Below are 21245 nucleotides of genomic sequence, written 5' to 3'. Positions count from 1 at the left end.
AGTCCCCCTCACACCACACATGCTCACCCTTTCAGTCGTAGGAGAGATAAAATGTGACGGTTAATCCCACTATTAAAAAATAGTAGCCCAAGACGTGGCGGTGGGTGGTGACGACTAGCTCTCTTCCCTCTAGTCTTACACAGTTAAATTAGGAGCGGCTAGCGCCGATAGTCCTCGTGTAAATTCAAGACAAAACGAAGAGAGATAATATTATATAAACGAAAATTCTTATGAGCTTCTAAAAAAAAGTTACCAAAACATAAACTTCGGTGGGATTGGGGCACATCATTTTTTTCCTATGCTGTCTGCACGTGCAAAGTGTACCATATCAAATGTGCATAACATACTAATACACACTAAACAGTTCAATTTGTATTTTGTACATTTTCGTACGTACAATATAAAACTTCTAATTTATGGCATTCATTGTTGAATAATATTTTAAAACATCTCTATCGATTATCGCATACTTCTATTTTATGACTACCTCCTTCCCCTCAATATTTTCTACATTCCAACCTGCCCGATAACATAATAGAACTTGTTATTCAGATAGTATAAAAGTAAAAAAACAAACAAACCATAAGCTGCTTCTTGTATTTATATTTTCGTTATCGTCTTGTGCTTCGAATACTGTTATCAAAGAGGACTTCGCCCTCTCATGGAGGACACTGGACTATTGTAATAAGAACTGAAGTACTTTGTATTCGCCATAATAAAAAAATAAAAATAAAGATAAGAAAACCTAAGATATCTCTAGGCGTAGATAACCCCCACATTTGGCAAGGTTAACGATGTTAACCTTGAAATAACATTGTAATCAATCTCAGAAGTCACAAAGTCACGCAGATCATACTGCCACTCTATCAAAATATCCTGGAAAAATTCGTATCACTTACCAAGCCAACACAAGTGTAAAATTACTCTCTAAATTACACTACACTATCACTCTAGTTTTCTGGGAGACGTGATTTGTGTAATAATGATGTGAGTGAGTTACATTCTCCACTAGTTTTCTTGGCCTTTTGTTTGTTGGTTTGGTTATTTTTAATTTCGCGCAAAGCTACGCGAGGGCTATCTGCGCTAGCAGTCCATAATTTTGCAATGTAAGACTAGAAAGAAGGAAGCTAGTCATCACCACCCACCGCTAACTCTTGGGCTATTATTTTACCAACGAATTGATAGGATTGACCGTAACTTTATAACGCCCTTACGAGAGAAGGGACGAGCACTTTGGTGTAACGGGGATTCGAACTCGTGACCCTCAGATTAAGAGTCGAATGTCTTAACTACCTGGCCATGCCGGGCGCTCCTGACCTTTTAAAAAAAATTGTTTCGGCTTATTGACTCGCAAAGCTACACAATGGTTTCACAACCGCGGGTATCGAAATTCAATTTTTTGCGTTATAAACCCTCAGTCTTTCAGCTGAGTCGCAGTAGGGAGGTGGTAGACGTCTAGAAATATATACTTTAATACTAAAGGGCCAGTGTCGTTCGTTTTAAGTACAGGAGACCTCGAATCACGTTTTCCTATGGTCCACATTTTAAATATTACTTGTCTAATAATTAACTCAGCATATTTGCATCGCCCATTATATTAAGTAACGAAGATCATAATACACAAATATTTTATGTATTTCTTTACAGAAGTTATGCACTGCGAGAAGATTATTTTTAATTTTCTGTTTAATATATTTTCTAGCTATTTAGCTCTCTGATATTTTCAGACCAGCTATCCAGTTGAAACTTCATCGATGAAACACTAACATCCATCTCCTAAGCCTAATCTAATGTGTTGCTCTGTGCTTCATTTGAATTATATGTTTGTTTGTTTTTTGAATTCCGCCAACTCTTGGGCTACTCTTTTACCAACGAATAGTGGGATTGACCGTCACATTATAACGCCCCCACGGCTGAAAGGGTGAGCATGTTTGGTGCGACTGGGACTCGAACCCACCACCCTCAGATTACGAGTCGAACGCCTTAACCCACCTGGTCATGCCGGGCCAATTACATGATATAAGGACTTTTGTTTAACCTGTGATTGAAAAATCCATACACTTCTCTTTGTTTCAGTTTTTCTGGTGGGGAACTAACTGACGTCATGGTAAATATTCTCGTTCTCGCTACACGATGAAAATGGTTGATAATTAACGGAAATAATTCGTGATGACGAGAAACCCACTTGAAGTACAATTACATCTCAATACAGCTGGTATGGATATTAAAACTTTTATTAAAATAAAGTAGAGAAACTCTCTCTTTGTTAACCTGAAGATGACCTAAGAAGGTCGAAACGTTGTTCTCTACTTTATTTTAATAAAAGTTTTAACACTCATACCTGCCGTCTTGAGATACAATTAACGGAAGTGAATTAATGCAGTGGCGAGCAAACTGAAATGGTTACTGTTTTCTACGCCCCCTGATGAAATTATTCAAGAATGTTTCTGGTTGTTTCTGGGTGTTAATTATTAAATGCAATTTAAAAACTCATTAGCATTTTTAAATACAAAATTACCCACATGAATGAACAAAACAGGTGTGGCGTCTGTTTTATGTACATGATTTCTCGTACAGCGTGAGAATGGTCGCGATTTCATTCAGAGTTAGCAAAAACGCGTGCTTCTATCTACTATAAGTATTACTGAAACTGAAACCTTGCTCCAAGGACAAATATCTACAGACCATTGTATAGAATGTGAAAGAAGGTCAGTGAAATGTTATTTATCGTTCAAATGATGTGCATCTCGGTTAAAGATTTAGTATACTTAATGGGTAAGCCTAACGTTATTCAAACACAGAGTAATTTGTCCAGCCATGTGAATTAAAAGACAGCACTAGTGTTTTGTAATATGGTAAACTCTTCAACTCTGTTTATGGTGTAGTCCATACCCTTTTATGGAACCTGTAGTTCTATATGTAAGAAAAACTATGACCTGTAAAAGTAAGTTTATTATTTTCACTAACTTTAATCATTTTCCACTAAACATTCTGCTTCGGTAAAGGAAATTGTTTACCGATTTGTAATACGATTCACTAAAGATCTTACGTATTATCAAATGGATATACAATCATAGATATGATATGTGTCTTCATACACATATTTTGTGTGTAGATGGCAAGCAATGCTGCTATTAATGAAGCCATAAAACAGTTTAAAAGCAGCAATCTATAAGCAATGTGAAAAACTCGAATTATTTTACGGAGTTTATCTATAACTAGGCCATTTTATGTTCCTTCTTATTTAGAAGAACGTGCTATGGCCAATCACCTGTTCATTTTCTATTGTACACAGCCGTCGACAAGGCCTTTCCATCAATACCAAAACGCATTAGGCCAGCTGGACTATTTACATCCATCATTTATGAAACAATAAGTCATAGGTTTTATAATGCCTTATCTAGCAATCCGTGGCATTCATAGAAATAAAACGATTGCGTTTGTTTCTTTATCTGGATCGTTTCTCGCAAATGTTTCAATCAAATGCTACAAGTTTCACATCTTTAGAAAGAAAGGCCTGTGCTCGGGTAATCCAAATTGTATATTGATTTTTTTTCCATTTAAAATTACCTCACCAGTTGTTGTTTTTTGTATAGTCAACCTTTTTAATGTAATGAATATGCGACACGACATCACAATATTGTTTTCATCACGTGACGATTGGCTTCAATTTCCTTTTTAACTTTTTTCTTTTCAAAGTATTTCACATAAATAATACTTAACCCACGGTTAATTTATTAAAGGAATGAACATTTAATAACTACAATTGTTATAGTTTTCTCTATTTAATTACGTTTTAAATACGCATGCATAGTTCGTTAAAAATCATACGCTTATTGTTTTGTTTGTTTGTTTTTGCATTTCGCGCAGAACTACACAAGGGCTATATGTGCTACCGTGCCTAATTTGGCAGTGTAAGACTAGACGGGAGGCAGCTAGTCATCACCATTCACCGCCAACTCTTGGGCTACTCTTTTACCAACGAATAGTGGTATTAACCGTCACATTATAATGCCCCCACGGCTGAAAGGGTGAACATGTTTGAGGTGATGGGGATTCGAACTCGCTACCCTCGAATTACAAGTCGAGTACCTTAACCATCTAGCCATGTCGGGCTATATGCTTATTACTTTATGAACATGCATCCAGACGTTTCTGCATAATCAGCCAAATTTGCCTTCGCTATAACTTTATTTTTACCTTATATTCCAAAGAGTTAGCTTCGGTTCGTTTGATAAATTGCCGTAAACATCTTTAGCTACTTTTCCTTTAGTGCTGACTGTATTCTTCGTTTTTGTAAATTTTTTTGAACTGATAAAAAAGCGTGTCATATGTTAAACACTCATAATTGTTTCATCCTCTGGCCACTATTATAAATATCGTTGCTTTAATATGTTGTTTATTTTACGTATAATTTTATTAGATAAAGTTATGTCAAAGTGCGATTGTTTGTCTGACCGCAATTTTTTTCTTCAGTAGACCAGGATTTATTGATGTAACACATAATACCTGTAATAAAGTGTAGCTTAAATGGCGTTCGTGAAAATTATAGAATAAGGAAAATGCAATTGAAAGGCATGACAACTACCACAAATGTTTTGTTGGTCATAGTTAGATTAGTAGTGATTTATGTGTGCGTAATATTGCATCACAATAAATAAATAATTTAAACCACATGTCTAAAGCATCCAAGTTTTCTTATTTCTTTCATTTCTGCTATTTTATGACCATCGTTATAGATAAAATCACAGGAAGTCTATTATATTAGCTATCCAAAGTGTAAGGAAATAAATATTTCTGAACGAAAAATCTGTGAAATGCACTAAAAACTTCCAAATTGCCAAAAGTGATTATAGAAATTACATGTTTATAACTGTAGTCTGTCGAGAACACCCAACCAATGTTTGCTAAAATCATAATATGATTAATATACTACTGTAGTAATTTTCTCTTGTTGAATTTGAACCTGATAGTTCTTGTACACGAATTCTATGAACTGAACTAAAAGATGGCACTTTAGTGCTTGTTAGTAAGGTACTTTTGACAACTTGAATTACTACATTTTCCCTCTGCCACAAATAAGGTATGTCCTCGAACCTAACCTTAGAGTCAAGAGACGGCCTCGCGTTAGGTTCAATATTGTTGTTTTTTAGTTTTTCACAATATTTTACTTTCTTTCGAATTTGGCCCCACAAATGTCTCACACATCAAAGGAGTAATCTACCAACTGGGCCAAGAGGAAAACCCTAGTGCTTGCTAGTAAGACACGTTTTAACAATACAAACTACAATAATATTTATGAATCTCCATACCTCACTCTCTGTTTTACCTACCTCTACTTGGATAATATATCTCTTAAACAATAGTTGTGTCCTATTGGTTAACGTGTCGGACTTCGGAGCTGATGTTCCAAGGTGCATGCCACTGAACACGCTCTTCTGCTTTTTTATTCATAATATCAATTGGCAATACCCATTATTCGTTCAAAGTCAGACAAAGCTCTTGTGGTTGTGGGTACTGCTAACTGGATGTTTTCCAACTTATCAGTAATTCAAAATTAAGAATAGTTATGCTAGATCCTAGGAAGCGTAGCGTCTCTAAACCCTTCCATTTAGCCCATGTGCGAATAAGGTACCTTTCAAGTTGTAAGTACTAATACAGTCAAAACGCAATAAAATAAATATGTCTGATAAAGAAATCAATTGATGTTCATAAATATAAACATGTTCCCACAATATCCACATCGAATCGCAGTAGATTCAATTCATAAGCTCAAATTAACTAAATCCTAAAATTTCGAACAATTCTTTAAACATGGCAAAGCTTAAGTACCATATAGTTGTTATTTATAAACATTATTTCAAGTTGAAAATATCTTTAAAGAGTAACTAGCTTATTAATTAGAATTGACACCAGGGATTTCTTCGCGTGTTTAGTGCTGTGAAGTGTGTGATTTGAAAATTATTTGGCCATAATGGATATTGTACAACAAACAACACGCCATTGGATATTTCAAACAATACGATGTTCACCAACAAAGCTGATTATATCCAGTCCTTATATACACACACATATCATCATCTTTAATGAAACTCTTGCTTATATCATACTGAAAAAACTTTTTTATTGCACAACGTGCAACCTCAAACTTCGAGAAATGTTTATCCTGTGTGCATGTAGATTGGCAATATTGGCCACAATTTCCCCATTTCGCTTCCGTTTCCCGTCACGGAAAACTTTATTTTTCTCCATTTTCAAGGTGCAAACATGACGTCTTGAACACATTACTAGCGGATCTAACGCATTGGCTCCACGAGAAATCGGCTAGTATGTATAATAAGTTTAACGTTGCAGTTATGTTTCTGGTGACTGGTAAGCCACTACCAACGAGAACACCAATTTCACTTATGAAACGATAGGTTCCAACTTTGCTGACTAAAGATTAACCCTAAATGATTTTTACCCCTATATCCCAAAGACTAATCCTAAATAATTAGATTTATGTATTCCAAAATTGTGTATTATGTGGACTTTACCCTTTTACGTATACGAAGGATTTGGTGTATATTATTATCATTCTTTCCAGATAAACAAAACTGAATTTTTGTTTGCCATAATCAAGGTGTTAAAAATCGACCAATCGTAAGTTGAATGCAGTCACTCTTTCCAACAGCAACGTTTCTTCCAATAAAAGTTATGATCAAACTTTTGAATAAATGTTTTTTGTTTATGACTTTTCTTTTATCTTCTACCATGTCCACCGCTGGGACAGTAGTAAGTCTTCAGATTTACAACGCTAAAATAAGGGGTTCGATTCCCCTCGGTAGAAACAGCAGATAGCCCGATGTGGCCTTGCTATAAGGAAATATACACATCGTCTCTGAGTCTTTGTTTTTGAATATGCACATTTGCAAATATATTAACAATTATACAAGTATTTTGTTTACAGATGCTTGAGTACGATATATTAAAAAAATGATTTTAAATATGTAGGTATTAAGTCATGTGACAATCACAGCCAATATAAGCCGCAATGCAAATTTATGTATCAGAACTACATTTTAACATTGTTTGTTATTGTTTCTTAAGTAGTGTTGTCCCACTGAAATTTATCAATTTGGGGAAAAGTATCTAATAATCCTTTACAGCGCAAAATATTCAGATATTAAAGATGTGTTCAGAGTACAGGTTAATAATTTTAAAGACAGGGATACCCCTTGTACTTAATGGTATTGAAGAACAAAGGAGTAATAGTGCACTTAGGACACCAGGACGATCTAAAAAGAGACCTGCAATAAGTCATAACGTAGCTATTGTAAGCAAAATGCGGCGCTTTCTAACAGATGAGAAGCTACAAACATGAAATTTAAGTTAAAATCAGTCCATGTGCACCATACAATTCAGAGGTTTCCATCTGAAACAAAAAATACAAATTACATGTACAAAAGTTGTTTCCACGACTTAACCATTGAACCATTACACACCATAAGCTTCCAGAGGATAAAATGGGTTTTCATACTAACTCATACGAAGAAATACCAGTGACGTTACCGGATGCAGCGTCTATAGAATTCGTTGCGTTTTTTCACTGTTAAAATGGATTCTGTAAAAAAGTCTTTCTAGTACACCAGATGCCTCATGGAAAGCATGCAGGGAAGAGGAGTATGCTTTGAACACAGCAGCCCTTTGAAGGAGTCTTTTGTCATAGAAGCTACACTGCACGGCTATTGTCAAGATGATCAGACGTCAAATAGAACAGACTGAACTTGGAAACAGAGACTTTAACAATACTTAGAGACCATAAAATCACTTTAATGTACCGAATTCAACTTCTGTATTGTAAAGTAATATGGATCTAAAAATAAAACATACACAGCTATTTTCTGTGTGTTTTGTAATTAATAAAACACTTCATGTTTTTGGTTTGTTTGTTTTGAATTTAGCGCAAAGCTACTCGAGGGCTATCTGCACTAGCCGTCCCTAATTTAACACTGCCAACTCTTGAGCTACTCTTTTACCAACTAATAGTAGAATTCACCGTAACTTATAATGCCCCAACGGCTGAAAGGGCGAGCATGTTTGGTGTGACAGGGATTCGAACCCGCGACCCTCAGATAACGAGTCGAGTGCCTTAACCAACTGGCCATGCCGGGCCCTTCGTGTTTTTAAATTAGCTATTCGTATTACTAATAATTCATGGTCGGGACCCATTGTCGTAGGGTTCGAATCCCGGTCGCACCAAACATGTTCGACCTTTCAGCCGTGGGGGTGTTATAATGTTACGGTCAATCCCACTCTTCGTTAGTAAAAGAGTAGCCCAAGAGTTGGCGGTGGGTGGCGATGACTAGCTGCCTTCCCTCTAGTCTTACACTGCTAAATTAGGGACGGCTAGCGCAGATAGCTCTCGAGTAGCTTTGCGCGAAATTCAAAACCAACAAACAAACAAAACAAACCATTGTCGTAAAAAATGTCATAACGATTTATACAAATGACAGAAGTTGTCCAAGAGTTGGACTAGCTGCTTTCACTTTAGTCTCTCATTTCAACATTAGGGACGACTATGAGCAGATAACCCTAGCATAATTTTGCACGAAAACTTGAAATAAATAAAATTGCCAGTGTAGTTAATATAAAATATTTCAGTTCCAGAGAAATGAAGAAACATAAAACGTGTTCGCTTTCGTGAATCAGTAATGAACAACGAAAATAAAACTCATATAACGAAACAAGGAGCGAACATGACGTATTTATGCATATATATGATATACACAGTATATAACTAAAATTATTCCATGTTTTATATTTTCATTTTTACAGGGTGTCTGAAACATTTGGAACCATAAGCGCTTCAACTACTTGTACTTCACGTGCTGTCCTCGTAATTCGAGTTTGAATTAACTCGGCCTACTCGCGCTTTAACAGCGCCGTAATCAGTCATGGATCTGAAATTAAGAAAAGCCTTAAATCACTTATAGTTCCAAAAATTTTGGATATCCTGTAAAACATTTGTAAAATGTCAACTTGGTTGTATTGTTTCTACTTCCTAGGCAATAAATACTTTAATGTAGTGAAATTGCTGGTTACATAAAATGTAAATTTACTGAATGAGTCACTTCACTTACCTGATTACCATATTATGTGAGATTACGAGTTAGAAAATTAAGTCATTCCATTTATCAAACTGCTCACTTCATGAAATAATTTAGGAAATTACTACAAAATTTTGTAACAAATAAAATTGCGTATATGTGTGTGTGTATATATATATGTGTGTGTGTGTTGTGTGTAAATTCAGAAAACATGGCTCGTGCGCTCAGTAAACGTTAGTGTGTAACATTAATCTTGTAATCAGTGACAGTTCCAGGGTTAAGACAAAATCATCTGAAGCTGGTGGAGAATCTGTTACTATCGCCTAGTCGTTTTATTGAAAAATTCTAGCTATACGTTGAAAATAGGTATAAGCTAGGAGCAGATTGCACGCGATACAATATAAAACTTTGGACAAAGAATTATGTAATAATGTTTAGGTTTAGTGTATAATTCCTGGAAAACCTATTATTACTTTTCTGTAATAAAAGTTTCGGCCGTAATAACATAAAGCTGAATAAATAACTGACTGTGCTTTGGAAACATTATAAACTACGATATATACAGTCATTATTAGCATTATCTATTGTAGATAGAATAATTTTAAACTGAGTAAAACGTGCTAATGTTGTGTTCCTAGAGTTTTACTAAGCTAACCCTGAAATAATATGGGAGAAACAGATACTAAATCGTAGAGCTTTACAGTTTGCTAATGTTGTAAATATGGCGCAAAACTAAACATTTACTATTAACTATTCCGTTGTCTCATTTCTATCAGTGGTAAATAAATTAAACGATTTAAACAAACATAAACTAGAAATCTAATGAAACGAAACACTATATCACCTCCCCACCACATAAAAATTCACGATACTAGAGTATTTTCACATGTTCAAAATTTATTCTGCTATTGGCTGTCGTCCAATCTATCGAAATAGGCACACCAGTAGAGAAAATACAAATAATAGGTAGTCGTACTATGCCCAGTAGTAGTGTGACATAAGTCATAACACCTAGCATTGAAATATCCTATGACAGACATGTAGAAATTAAAGCTTTGGTCTGTCAAAGATGCTTAGTGCGAAAATACAAACAAAGTGCTAGCTTCGTTAGGTGCTCTGTCCAAACTCTGAAGAAGGTACGTAATAGAAGTTTGGTTTGGTTTGGTTTGTATTTCGCGCAAAGCTACACGAGGGCTATCTGCACCAGCCATCCTTAATTTAGCAGTGTAAAACTAGAGGGAAGGCAACTAGTCATCACTACCCACCACCAAGATTGGGCTACCTATTTACCAATGAATAGTGCGATTAACCGAAACTTTATAACTCCCCTACGGCTGAAAGGGCGAGCATGGGACGGAAATTCGAACTCGCGACCATCGGACTACAAGTCGAGTACTCTAACCACCTGGCCATGCCGGGCCATTTGTGTGTGTTAGAACAGTCATTTTTAAAGTCCTGATCAAGACTGTCTGGTGAAGTTCCTTATCTTCTGGTTGAAATACACAGCAGTCTTCATTGGGATTAGTTAAATTTCCTTACTCTCATTTCTTGTGTGTGTGACTTGTGTAACCACCAAAGTTAAGGGCAGCGATTCACCTTCCAGAAACATAAAGATCCCAAGCATATAGCAAATGCGATAAAACGACATACTGAATTTACAAAAAACGGTTGATGAAACACACATTATCATGACTTGACTGGCACAAAGTTTTAGTGTAAAAATCATCAGGATGTGTAAGATATATGAGAAGATCGGAAGGAGACAAAACAAGTTATTGTCCGGCATGGTCAGCTGGTTGGGGCGCTTGACGCGCAATATAGGATCGCAAGTTCGAATCCCCATCCCGCCAAACATGCTCGCCCTTTCAGCCGTGAGGACGTTATAATGTCACAGCCAATCTCACTATTCGTTGGTAAAATAATAGCCTAAGAGTTGGCGGTGGATGGTCATAACTAACTGCTTTCTCTTTCACTGCTACAATAGGGACGGAGAGTGCAGATAGCCCTCTTCTAACTTTCCGCAAAATTCAAAACAAACCACACTATGAAACTGATAAACTTTATGGTAGCATGAAAACAAGGTGTAAAAATCTGTTTAAGTGAAAGGTCACGCATACAGAATATTAATTCAACTTAATTAACTTTCATTTTCCCTATAGTTACCATTACTTGTTACTAATGACTCTTTCAGAGCAAAGCCAAATTGGACTGTCTGCTGTGTTCACTGCTGGGAATCGAACATCGGATCTTAACGTTGTTCCACTTGGGGACAACACCAATATTTCGATCATAGCATAAATCTATGTAACGATTCAAAATGTAGAACATCCTATGAACAATTTCAAAGTCCATAGAAATCTTAAATTAATCCAAAAAACCTCACATTTAAGCTAAGACACTATCAGCTTTAATAAGCTGTTTTATCCTACAGTGTGCATAATTATTTTCGTGATTTATAGCATACACAGGTTTTACCAATATCATGACAATGCAAATTGCAACGATAAGTCTCCCTTGTGTTACGACATTTTAGTGTCTGCACAATGGTACAAGTGGTTTAAAGAAGTCACAACCATCCAGGTGGTCTTTAAAAACGAACAAGTTGATCCGACTCGAGTGGTAAAACTTGTACCAGCAAAATAGAACGAAACTTAATATTCGACATTTTTGAATTATTTGCCATTTTTAAAATTTTACTAAAGCATATAGTACCTATTTATATTTATTAGTAGTAAAAAGAAAGGAAACCTAGTATAGACCAGTGATTAGTGTGCCCGAAAAAAAAAAAGTGATTCACGGATGTGTTATAAGTGTGACAGTTAAATCCCACTGTTTCTGACAAAAGTAGCCTAATAGTTGGCGATAGATGGTGTTTACTAGCTAGCTGCCTTCCAAAAAATCTGTTTCCTGCTGGGACAGTGGTAAGGCTATGGATTTACAACGCTAAAATCAGCGGTTCAAATCCCTCTCGGTGGACACAGCCAATAGTCCGATGTGTTTTGCTATAAGAAAAAAATATACCCACACACTTCACTAGTTTATAAATTAATAATCAGTGACAGCTAGCTGTTTTGCAAATTTGCGCATTCAACAGACAACAAAAATTCGTTCCTTTTCGTTATCAGATAACTTTTGTTTTAACAATGTCAGTGCATTCGCAGGATTATAGATATTTTACTGTGGAAAATGTTTACCGTGTTGCTCTTTTATCAACAATTTAATGTTTTGCTTTAAGCGTTAGACTGCCTTATGTAACGTATTTAGGTTTCTTGTCTCATACGTTTCACATTTTGTAAATATCAGGTTCAAAAGTGATTCACTCAAAGTTCACACTAAGTAATCTTATAAAGATTCGTGTTTTATTCTAGATGTCATATTTTTTATTGACATAATACACAAAGATTGCACTATATACACTGCTGGCCAAAATCTTAAAGACAATGAACATAAAGAAAAATATGTATTTTACGTTGTTAGACTCAACCACTTATTTGAGTAGAGTTTCGAAAGATGAAAATAAGAAAAGGGAAAATAAAAATAAAAAAAAAAAACTTTTTGGGATTTAATAGGGAAAATATGAACACTGTGGAGCCTAAATACTAGCTGGTCAAAAGTTTAAGACCCTACCAATAAAAGTCCTAAACAGGGTAGGAAATTCCCAACAAAAGGTCTCAGTAGTGACTTGCACGGCCGTCATTGCGAATAACTGCAAACATTCACTTTGGCATGGTCGTATATAAGCATTTGCAGAAAGCTGGCTGGAATGTTATTCCAAGTGGTGAAGATGGCTTCACGAAGATCATGCACTGTTTGGAATTGACGTCCATTACTATAGACTTCCCTTGCCATCCACCCACAAACATTTTCAATGGTGTTCAGTTCGGGCGAACACGCTGGATGGTCCAAAAGAGTCACGTTATTCGCCATGAAAAAGACCTTTGTCCTGCGGGCATTGTAGATTGCAGCGTTGTCCTGCTGAAAGATCCAGTCATTTCCACACAAGTGAGGGCCTTCAGTCAATAAGGATGCTCTCTCCGACATGCCAATGTAGTCAGCTGCTGTTTGATGCCCCTGTATACCCTGAAGCTCCATTGTTCCATGGAAGGAGAAAGCACCCCAGATCATGATGAACCTCCTCCACTGTGTCGTGTAGAAAATGTCTCCGGTGGAATATCCTTATCGTGCCAGTAACGTTGGAAGCCATCTGGATCATCCAGGTTAAAATTTTTCCCATCAGAGAACAAAACCTTCGTCCACTTTTCTATGTCCTATGTTTGGTGCTTCTCAACAAAGTTTAACCGAGCTATTTCGTGGTGTGGAAGGAGGCGTGGCCTTTGAAGACGTTTACGAGTTTTAAAGCCTTTCTTTCGTAGATGCCGCCTTATTGTTCTTGAGCTGCATTCTGCGTCCATAAGGGCCTCAATCTGGTTCGACGATCGGTTGGTGTCTTGCAGGACAACCCGTCGAATCCTCTTACTCAACGTCGGCGAAATTTTCTTAAGCCGACCACTTGAAATTCTCGTTCCGTATCCCTCAGGGTCTTTTAAGAAATTTGCAACAGCAGTTTTACTACGTCCAATCTCACCAGCGATGGCATGTTGAGAAAGACCTTGCTTTTGCAGCTCGACAATTCTGCCACGTTCAAACTCTGTCAACTTTTTGGCCTTTGCCATGTTTTTACCCAATGTAACACAAGAGATGTCAGTGGGAGATGTTGACAACGCTAATGCTTGAACACAAATGACTAAATTTCGTTACGTGTTTACCGATTAACGCTTCGTTTCAGTATGGTCTTAAACTTTTGACAAGCTAATTTCATAATGTTCACATTTTCCCTATTAAATGCTAAAAAAGTATTTTATTTTTATTTTCCCTTTTCTTATTTTTATCTTTCGAAGTTCTACTCACATAAGTGGTTGAGTCTAACAACGCAAAATGCATATTTTTTTCTTTATGTTCATTGGCCTTAAGATTTTGGCCAGCAGCATAAATACCTATTTATTTACAATGTGTAAAAATTGTACGATCCAGATGCAAATTTTTAATGACACTATGCATAAAAAGTGTGTTTTTAGCCTTTCCTGACAATCTTGTTTTTGTTGGGAACCGAGCACAAAGCAACAAAAAGGGTATAGAAACTCGGTTTCTAGTGGTGCAAGTCCGAAGACATATCGCATTGAGGGCTGATACGAAATCTCTTATCTAAAATATTTTGCAGATGCGGTGTACAAAAGGCGTACTTTTTTGATGAAACTTTGTAGAATGGACGGCAACTGCCTGTTGTGGAGAAACAAGTGTAGAGGAAGATGTTTCGAAATTCTTCTGCCTTTCATCTTCAATATTGACTGTTTAACTGTAACCAAGGCTAGTTTGATTACCACAAACAAATTTTAGAACGATGATAAAGGTGGTCTTCTGCAAATAGAACAAATACCATAAAGAATATATATATTACAATAAAATATTCGGGAACACAGATCAGTGACCTGAAGACGAAAGGCGGAAGACTATCGAAACGTCATTTTCTACACTTGTGTCTCTACAACAGGCAGTTACCGTCCATTCTACAAAGTTTCATCATGAACACTCTGCCTAAACAATCTATCAAAGAATACCGTACTATTTATTCGTACTTTTTATTGTAACGATGTATAAGAAGTGCGCTATTTAGACGTAGTTTGTATTAACACGATACATAAAAACATAACATTAAGACGTATTTTTATTGACACAATTTAGGAATGGTATATAATCTAGACGTATATTCTATTGACATGATGTATAAAAAGTGTACTATCCTCATTAGTGATAAAGACAAAATATAATATTGACTGTTTAACTGTAACCGATGTTAATTTGATTATCACAGAAACAGTTTAGAACGATCATAAACGTGATCTTCTGCGAATGAAACAAATACCATTAAAAATAAATAAATATATATTACTTTACAATATTCTAGAACATAAATCAGTGAATAATTAAATATTACTTTAAAATATTCTGCAACACACATCAGTGAATAAACATATATTACTTTAAAATATTTAGGGTTATAGATCACTGAATAAATATATATTACTTTAAATATTCTGGAACATACATCAGTGAATAAATATATTACTTTAAATATTCTGCAACGTACATCAGTGAATAAGTATATATTACTCTAAAATATTTAGGATTATAGATCACTAAATAAAGGTATACTATTTTTAAATATTCTGGAACACACGCCAGTGAATAAACTTTTATCTAAAATATTCTGGAACATACATCAGTACATAAATACATATTTCTTTAAATACTCTGGAACATGAATCAGTGAATAAATATATACTACTTTATAATATTCTGGATCATACGTTAGTGAATAAATAAATATTACTTTAAAATATTCTGTGACATGCATCAGTGAATAAATACATGTTACTTTAAAATATTTAGGAATATAAATCACTGAATAAATAAAAATTACTTTAAAATATTCTAGAACGTAACTCAATGAATAATTAAATACTACTTTAAAACATTCTGGAAACTAGATCGGTGAATAATTAAATATTACTTTTAAAATATTCTGGAACATACATTAGTGAATAAATATATATTAGTCTAAAATATTATGGTATATAGATAGATAGTAAATAAATATATATTAGTTTAAAATATTCTAAAACATAAATGAGTGAATAAATACATATTACTTTAAAATACTCTGAAAGAGAACAATTAATAAATATATATTACTTTCAAATATTTAGGAATATAGATCAATGAATAAATATATATTACTTTCAAATATTTAGGAATATAGATCAATGAATAAATATATATTACTTTAAAATACTCTGGAACAGAACAATTAATAAATATATATTACTTTCAAATATTTAGGAATATAGATCAATGAATAAATATATATTATTTTAAAATATTCTGGAATATGGATAAGTGAATAAATATATATTACATTAAAATATTCTAGAACATACATCAGTCAATAAGTATATATTACTTTAAAATTCTCTGAAACATACATCAGTGAATAAATACATATTACTATAAATTATTTTGGAATATGCATCAGTGAATAAACATATATTACTTTTTAAAATATTCTGGAAATTACATCAGTGAATAATTAAACATTACTTTGAAATACTTTAGAACATACATCAGTGAATAAATATATATTACATTAGAATATTCTAGAAGATGTATCAGTAAATAATTATATATTACTCTAAAAGGTTTTGCAACATAGGTCAGTGACTAGTTGAAAATTACTTTAAAATATTTTAGAGCATACATCAGTGAATACTTAAATCTTACTGTAAAATATTCTAGAATATACATCAGTCAATAAGTATATACCACTTTAATATATTCTGTAACATACATCAGTGAATAATTAAATATTACTTTAAAATAATCCGGATTTAGATCAGTGAATATTTATATATTACCTTAAAATATTTTAGAGTATAGATAACTGAATAAATGTATATTATTTTAAAATATTCTGGATTATAGATCAGTGAATAAATAAATACCACTTTCAAATACTCTAGATCATACCTCAGTCAATAAATATATATTACTTCAAAATATTCTGAAGCATACATCATTGAATAAATATGTATTACTTTAAAATATTCTGGAACATACATCAATGAATAATTAAATATTACTTTCAAATATTCTGGAGCATACGTCAGTGAAGAAATGTATATTACTTTAAAATATTCTAGAAAATAGATCAGAGAAAAATATACATTAGTTTAAAATATTCTGAAATGTAGATCAGTTTCTAAATAAATATTACTTTAAAATATTTTGGGCATATATTAGTGAATAATTTCGTTGATGGTATCTGCATATTTCAGTTCAAACACACCACAACTACTTATATTCATTCGAGCTGAATATTGTCTCTTCCCTTATCGTTGTTGTCGTTTAAACTAAGTACAAAGCCACAATGGGATTTTAGCGTTGTTAGTCTGCAGACATTCCGCTGAGCTACTGGAGGCGCCTTCCCTTATCAGCAATAAGCTAACAGACTTTAACCGCTGATATTCGGGGTTTATATATATTAAGCTCGTTCAGTATCTACAATTATTTCTATATCTTTCCCATATGACCCGCTGACTTGTAAACGGGCGTATGAACACAGTTTGAAACATTGTATGTTCGGAATCCAAAAAGGGCCAGAAACACAAAATATAATACCAAATTCGGCTTAAGCGACGTTGTAAGCCTATTCTTACACCCATGTTATATTCGTATGACCTTCCAGTCGCATTTCCGTCACATAAGAATGGACCAGTCTTTCTGCCAAGTTTGATCCAAAACTGTGAGAAGAGTTTGCTGACAAACGTGGAATTAAGAACACAAAATTAATGTCACGATTTTAGCGTTGTAAATCCGAGGTTCGATTCCCCTCGGTGGACACAGCAGATAGCCTGATGTGGCTTTGCTATAAGAAAACACACACATACACTGGGTGTTTAAATTAACGCCGCGGTTTCAGAGTTAACTGCTACAATTTGACATTTTAAAAGGGTATTATTACCTCTACATCACCTGAATTCAACAATTTTTCTATGTAGAAATACCTTATAATTGCGTTGTTCCGTTAATTATAATTTGCACTGAGCCGTCCCTCAGTGGAACAGCGATGTCTCCATACTTACAACGCTATAAACCTGGTTTAGATATTCGTCATGAGGAAAGCACGAGTAGCCTTTTGTGTAAAATAGAAACATATAAACAAATTTTAAGCGTATAGGAATATAATGAACAATAAAACCGGAGATATCACTCAGCGTATCACGGTTAACTGTTGGAGGTTTCTTTTTATTTGTGCATTTCATAACTTCACAAAAAAGAGCAATTATCTTATTAAAACATTTACTTTTGTTAAAAAATTGTTAATGCTACTTTTCAGGCATAAGTCCAATGGATATTTTGGTGGCGGAAGAGAATGATATTGTGCCAAAAATTCTGTTTAAAAAAGAAAATAAAGAAATCACAAAAACAGGAAAAATTAACGGGATCTGAACAGAGTGCATGAGATTAAACAGGTAAGGCTTGTAAATATCTGTAGAGAAGCTGCTTTATATGTCTGGTATTACCATTAATAACTCTAATTTATTTAGAGAAGCTGCTTTATATGTCTGGTATTACCATCTTTAGTTTTTATTTCTTTAGCCCCCCGCTAGTACAGCGGTATGTCTACGGATTTACAACGTTAAAATCAGGGATTCGATTCCCCTCGGTGGGCTTAGCAGATAGTCCGATGTAGCTTTGCTATAAGAAAACACACACACATTTCACTAGAGAAGCTACTTTATATGGCTGGTATTTTCAGATCCACTGAGGTGTAACATAGTAAAGTTGGTAGGAACCGCAATCCATCACACCATCAGGTTCCATTTGTTTAGAGAAGTTACTTTGTGGGTTTGGTATCATCATCAAGCTTAGCTGGGTTCAACCTAGCGTATTATTAAACTTTTTCACACACGCGTATCCTTTTGAGTGAGTCTTAATGAAAAAAAAAAAAATTGAAGCCATATTGCAATACAAAGACCACCGTCGAGAACTCTGTGAAGAAAACAAAGGATATCCAATAACTTTCCCAGATGTGAATTGATTGGGCGCATGTAACGCGCTCGCTGGTTGCGTGTTAGAATATAGCGCCACCTTATTCTGTTCTCTATGGATAACCCGCAAAAAAAAGAAAACAATTTGACAAAACAAAATTGCCGACCTTAGTATATTCCGACTCTTTATTTTTTGATAAAGAACACTGAGTCTCTTCCTATTAACTAATGTTTAAGTGGAGTTTCAAAATTATGTTGACTTAATTTTCAGAACACAAGAAATCATGCAGATTGAACTTTTCAAAACGTCATTGTCGCGTGACTGGATTAATAGGAATTACTAACTGGTCTGGCATTGCCAGCTGGTTGGGGTGCTCAACTCGAACTCTACGGATCGCGGGTTCGAATCTCCGTCTCTCATCAAACATGCTTGTCCTTTTAGTCCAGGAGTTGGCGGTGGGTGGTTACTAAAGGAAGAATCACGGTGGTCCTCGGGTAAAATGTCAATTTATGACAAATTGATCCCATCACTAATGACCCGAAAAAAAAAGGGAGGTAAACTTATCTTAAAGCCTATTATGTTTATATCTTGTCAAAAATAGTAAACTTACCAGAAGACAAGTTATTATTCACTACTCGCAAAAATAAAAATATAGTGAGGCTGCTTTCAATTTGCATATATTTTTAGGTGTGTTTGTTGTTGTTTTTTCAAATTTAAGAAAATTTTTCTAGACGATCACCCTAACCCTTACTTGGGGTTCGCGAAATTATTCATCAATGATTCCTTATGTGAAAGGTCTTTATGAAAAATCGCCCAACTTCTTTAAAGCACCAAACTAGCTGTGATTGATTAATAAAGATGTTTACTGTTGGGATAATGTTAGGTTTGTGCATTATTTTATTGGTATTGGCTTTTGCAAAGTATGTAAGTTCTTAAGCATTGCGGGCCCGGCATGGCCAAGCGCGTAAGGCGTGCGACTCGTTATCCGAGGGTCGCGGGTTCGCGCCCGCGTCGCGCCAAACATGCTCGCCCTCCCAGCCGTGGGGGCGTTATAATGTGACAGTCAATCCCACCGCCAACTCTTGGGCTACTCTTTTACCAACGAATAATGGTAAAATAGTGGAAGGCAGCTAGTCATCCCTCTAGTCTTACACTGCTAAATTAGGGACGGCTAGCACAGATAGCCCTCGAGTAGCTTTGTGCGAAATTCCAAAACAAACAAACAAATCTTAAGCATTGAAACCCTGTATTGTTTATAGATGATGGAAGATTCAGTGTGTCTTCGAGTGATCGACGTGCGAAGCTCTGGAGACATGAAAAAGAGACATTATCTATCATGACACTTTTAAGGGGGGAGGAATGACTCAGTCATGATATGTGGTGGTAACAGTATGCAGGAGCGTACAGATTTCCGTGTTGTGGACGGAAAATCCCGGACAGTAGAACGTTCCGTGAAGATCTTGCAATTTGTTCACCCTTTTGCTGGCGCTGTTGGAACTGAGTTCGTGTATCAGCAGAATAACATCAGTCCTCTCACCGCCAGAATCACGCATAATTTTTTCGTGATGAAGGAACAGAGGTAATAGACTGGCCTGCTACGTCAGTTGACCTAAATCTCATCAAACAATCCTTGGGAATTGTTAGAGAGAGTAGCTAGAGACAGACAATCTGTTACTTCGACTATCAACTCAGTGCTTTCCTCATCCAAGAGTGGACTGTGCTACATCAACAAGTAATCAAAAATACCACCAGCAGTGTAAAGAGAAGGTACAGAGATCTAAATGATATAGAATAAACCACTAGCTTGTCAAAGACGTATTTCGTTAAGTGTGTGTGTGTGTGTGTGTTTTGGTATAGCAGAGCTACATCGGGCTACCTGTCGTGTCCATCGAGAAGAATCGAACCCCTTGATTTTAGGATTGTAAATCTGTGGACTTATCACTGTCCCAGCAGGGAACCATTTCGTTAAGATATTCGTCCAAGTAAGTTATTTTTCCTTTGAGAATTCTGTGACAAAATATTGGCATTCTTTGTTGTTTTTACTTTCTGTATTATTTCTAAATAAAATTTTCAACTTGTTTCGTCTTGTTTATTCGTTATGAACAAGTTTCGTCGGTATCGAAAGTCTATCTTTTTCTTCTAATAAAAACAAAAATCTCATGTGAATAGAGTATTATCACAAAAATATAGAGACGTCTGTATTACAGCAAAATACCTACATGTTATAAGTGGTATAGAATGTAAGATAGTGACGTATGTGATATATGCCAGGAGAATATATGCTCCTAACCCCTCCACATCAAGAATATTATAATACCTTAACAGTAAAGTACTAGTTCTATACTTGTACTGTGGCGTTAAACTACAGTACAACATAATCTCAGACCACATGTCATTACATTTTCTTGTTAGAAGTATCCAATACCTACCTGTAGTCTAATGTTATCCCCCACCCCACCCAAATCAAACCTTTAAATAGCGCTGCTGGTTACGGTACTGAGCGAAAGACCTCGTCGGTAAAAGCATCTGCACGAAGTTTATTTGTAATGT

General features: G+C 35.1%; 1 long non-coding RNA gene across 2 annotated transcripts; it reads left to right on the top strand.

The window, feature by feature from the left end:
• The first annotated feature begins 1758 nt into the window (after positions 1-1758).
• LOC143240846 (uncharacterized) lies at positions 1759-20714 on the top strand. Of its 2 annotated transcripts, none has more exons than XR_013021996.1 (3): positions 1759-2708; positions 18040-18175; positions 19955-20714. It is a non-coding gene; the product is annotated as an uncharacterized LOC143240846 (long non-coding RNA). The 2 variants fall into 2 exon arrangements; XR_013021997.1 differs by lacking the exon at positions 1759-2708 and adding an exon at positions 2740-2944.
• Positions 20715-21245: the final 531 nt, after the last annotated feature.

This window comes from Tachypleus tridentatus, chromosome 13, assembly GCF_004210375.1.
Source record: "Tachypleus tridentatus isolate NWPU-2018 chromosome 13, ASM421037v1, whole genome shotgun sequence".
Taxonomy (NCBI): Eukaryota; Metazoa; Arthropoda; class Merostomata; order Xiphosura; family Limulidae; genus Tachypleus; species Tachypleus tridentatus.
Note: the sequence above shows the minus strand (reverse complement) of the source record. Positions and strands in the feature narration are given on the sequence as shown.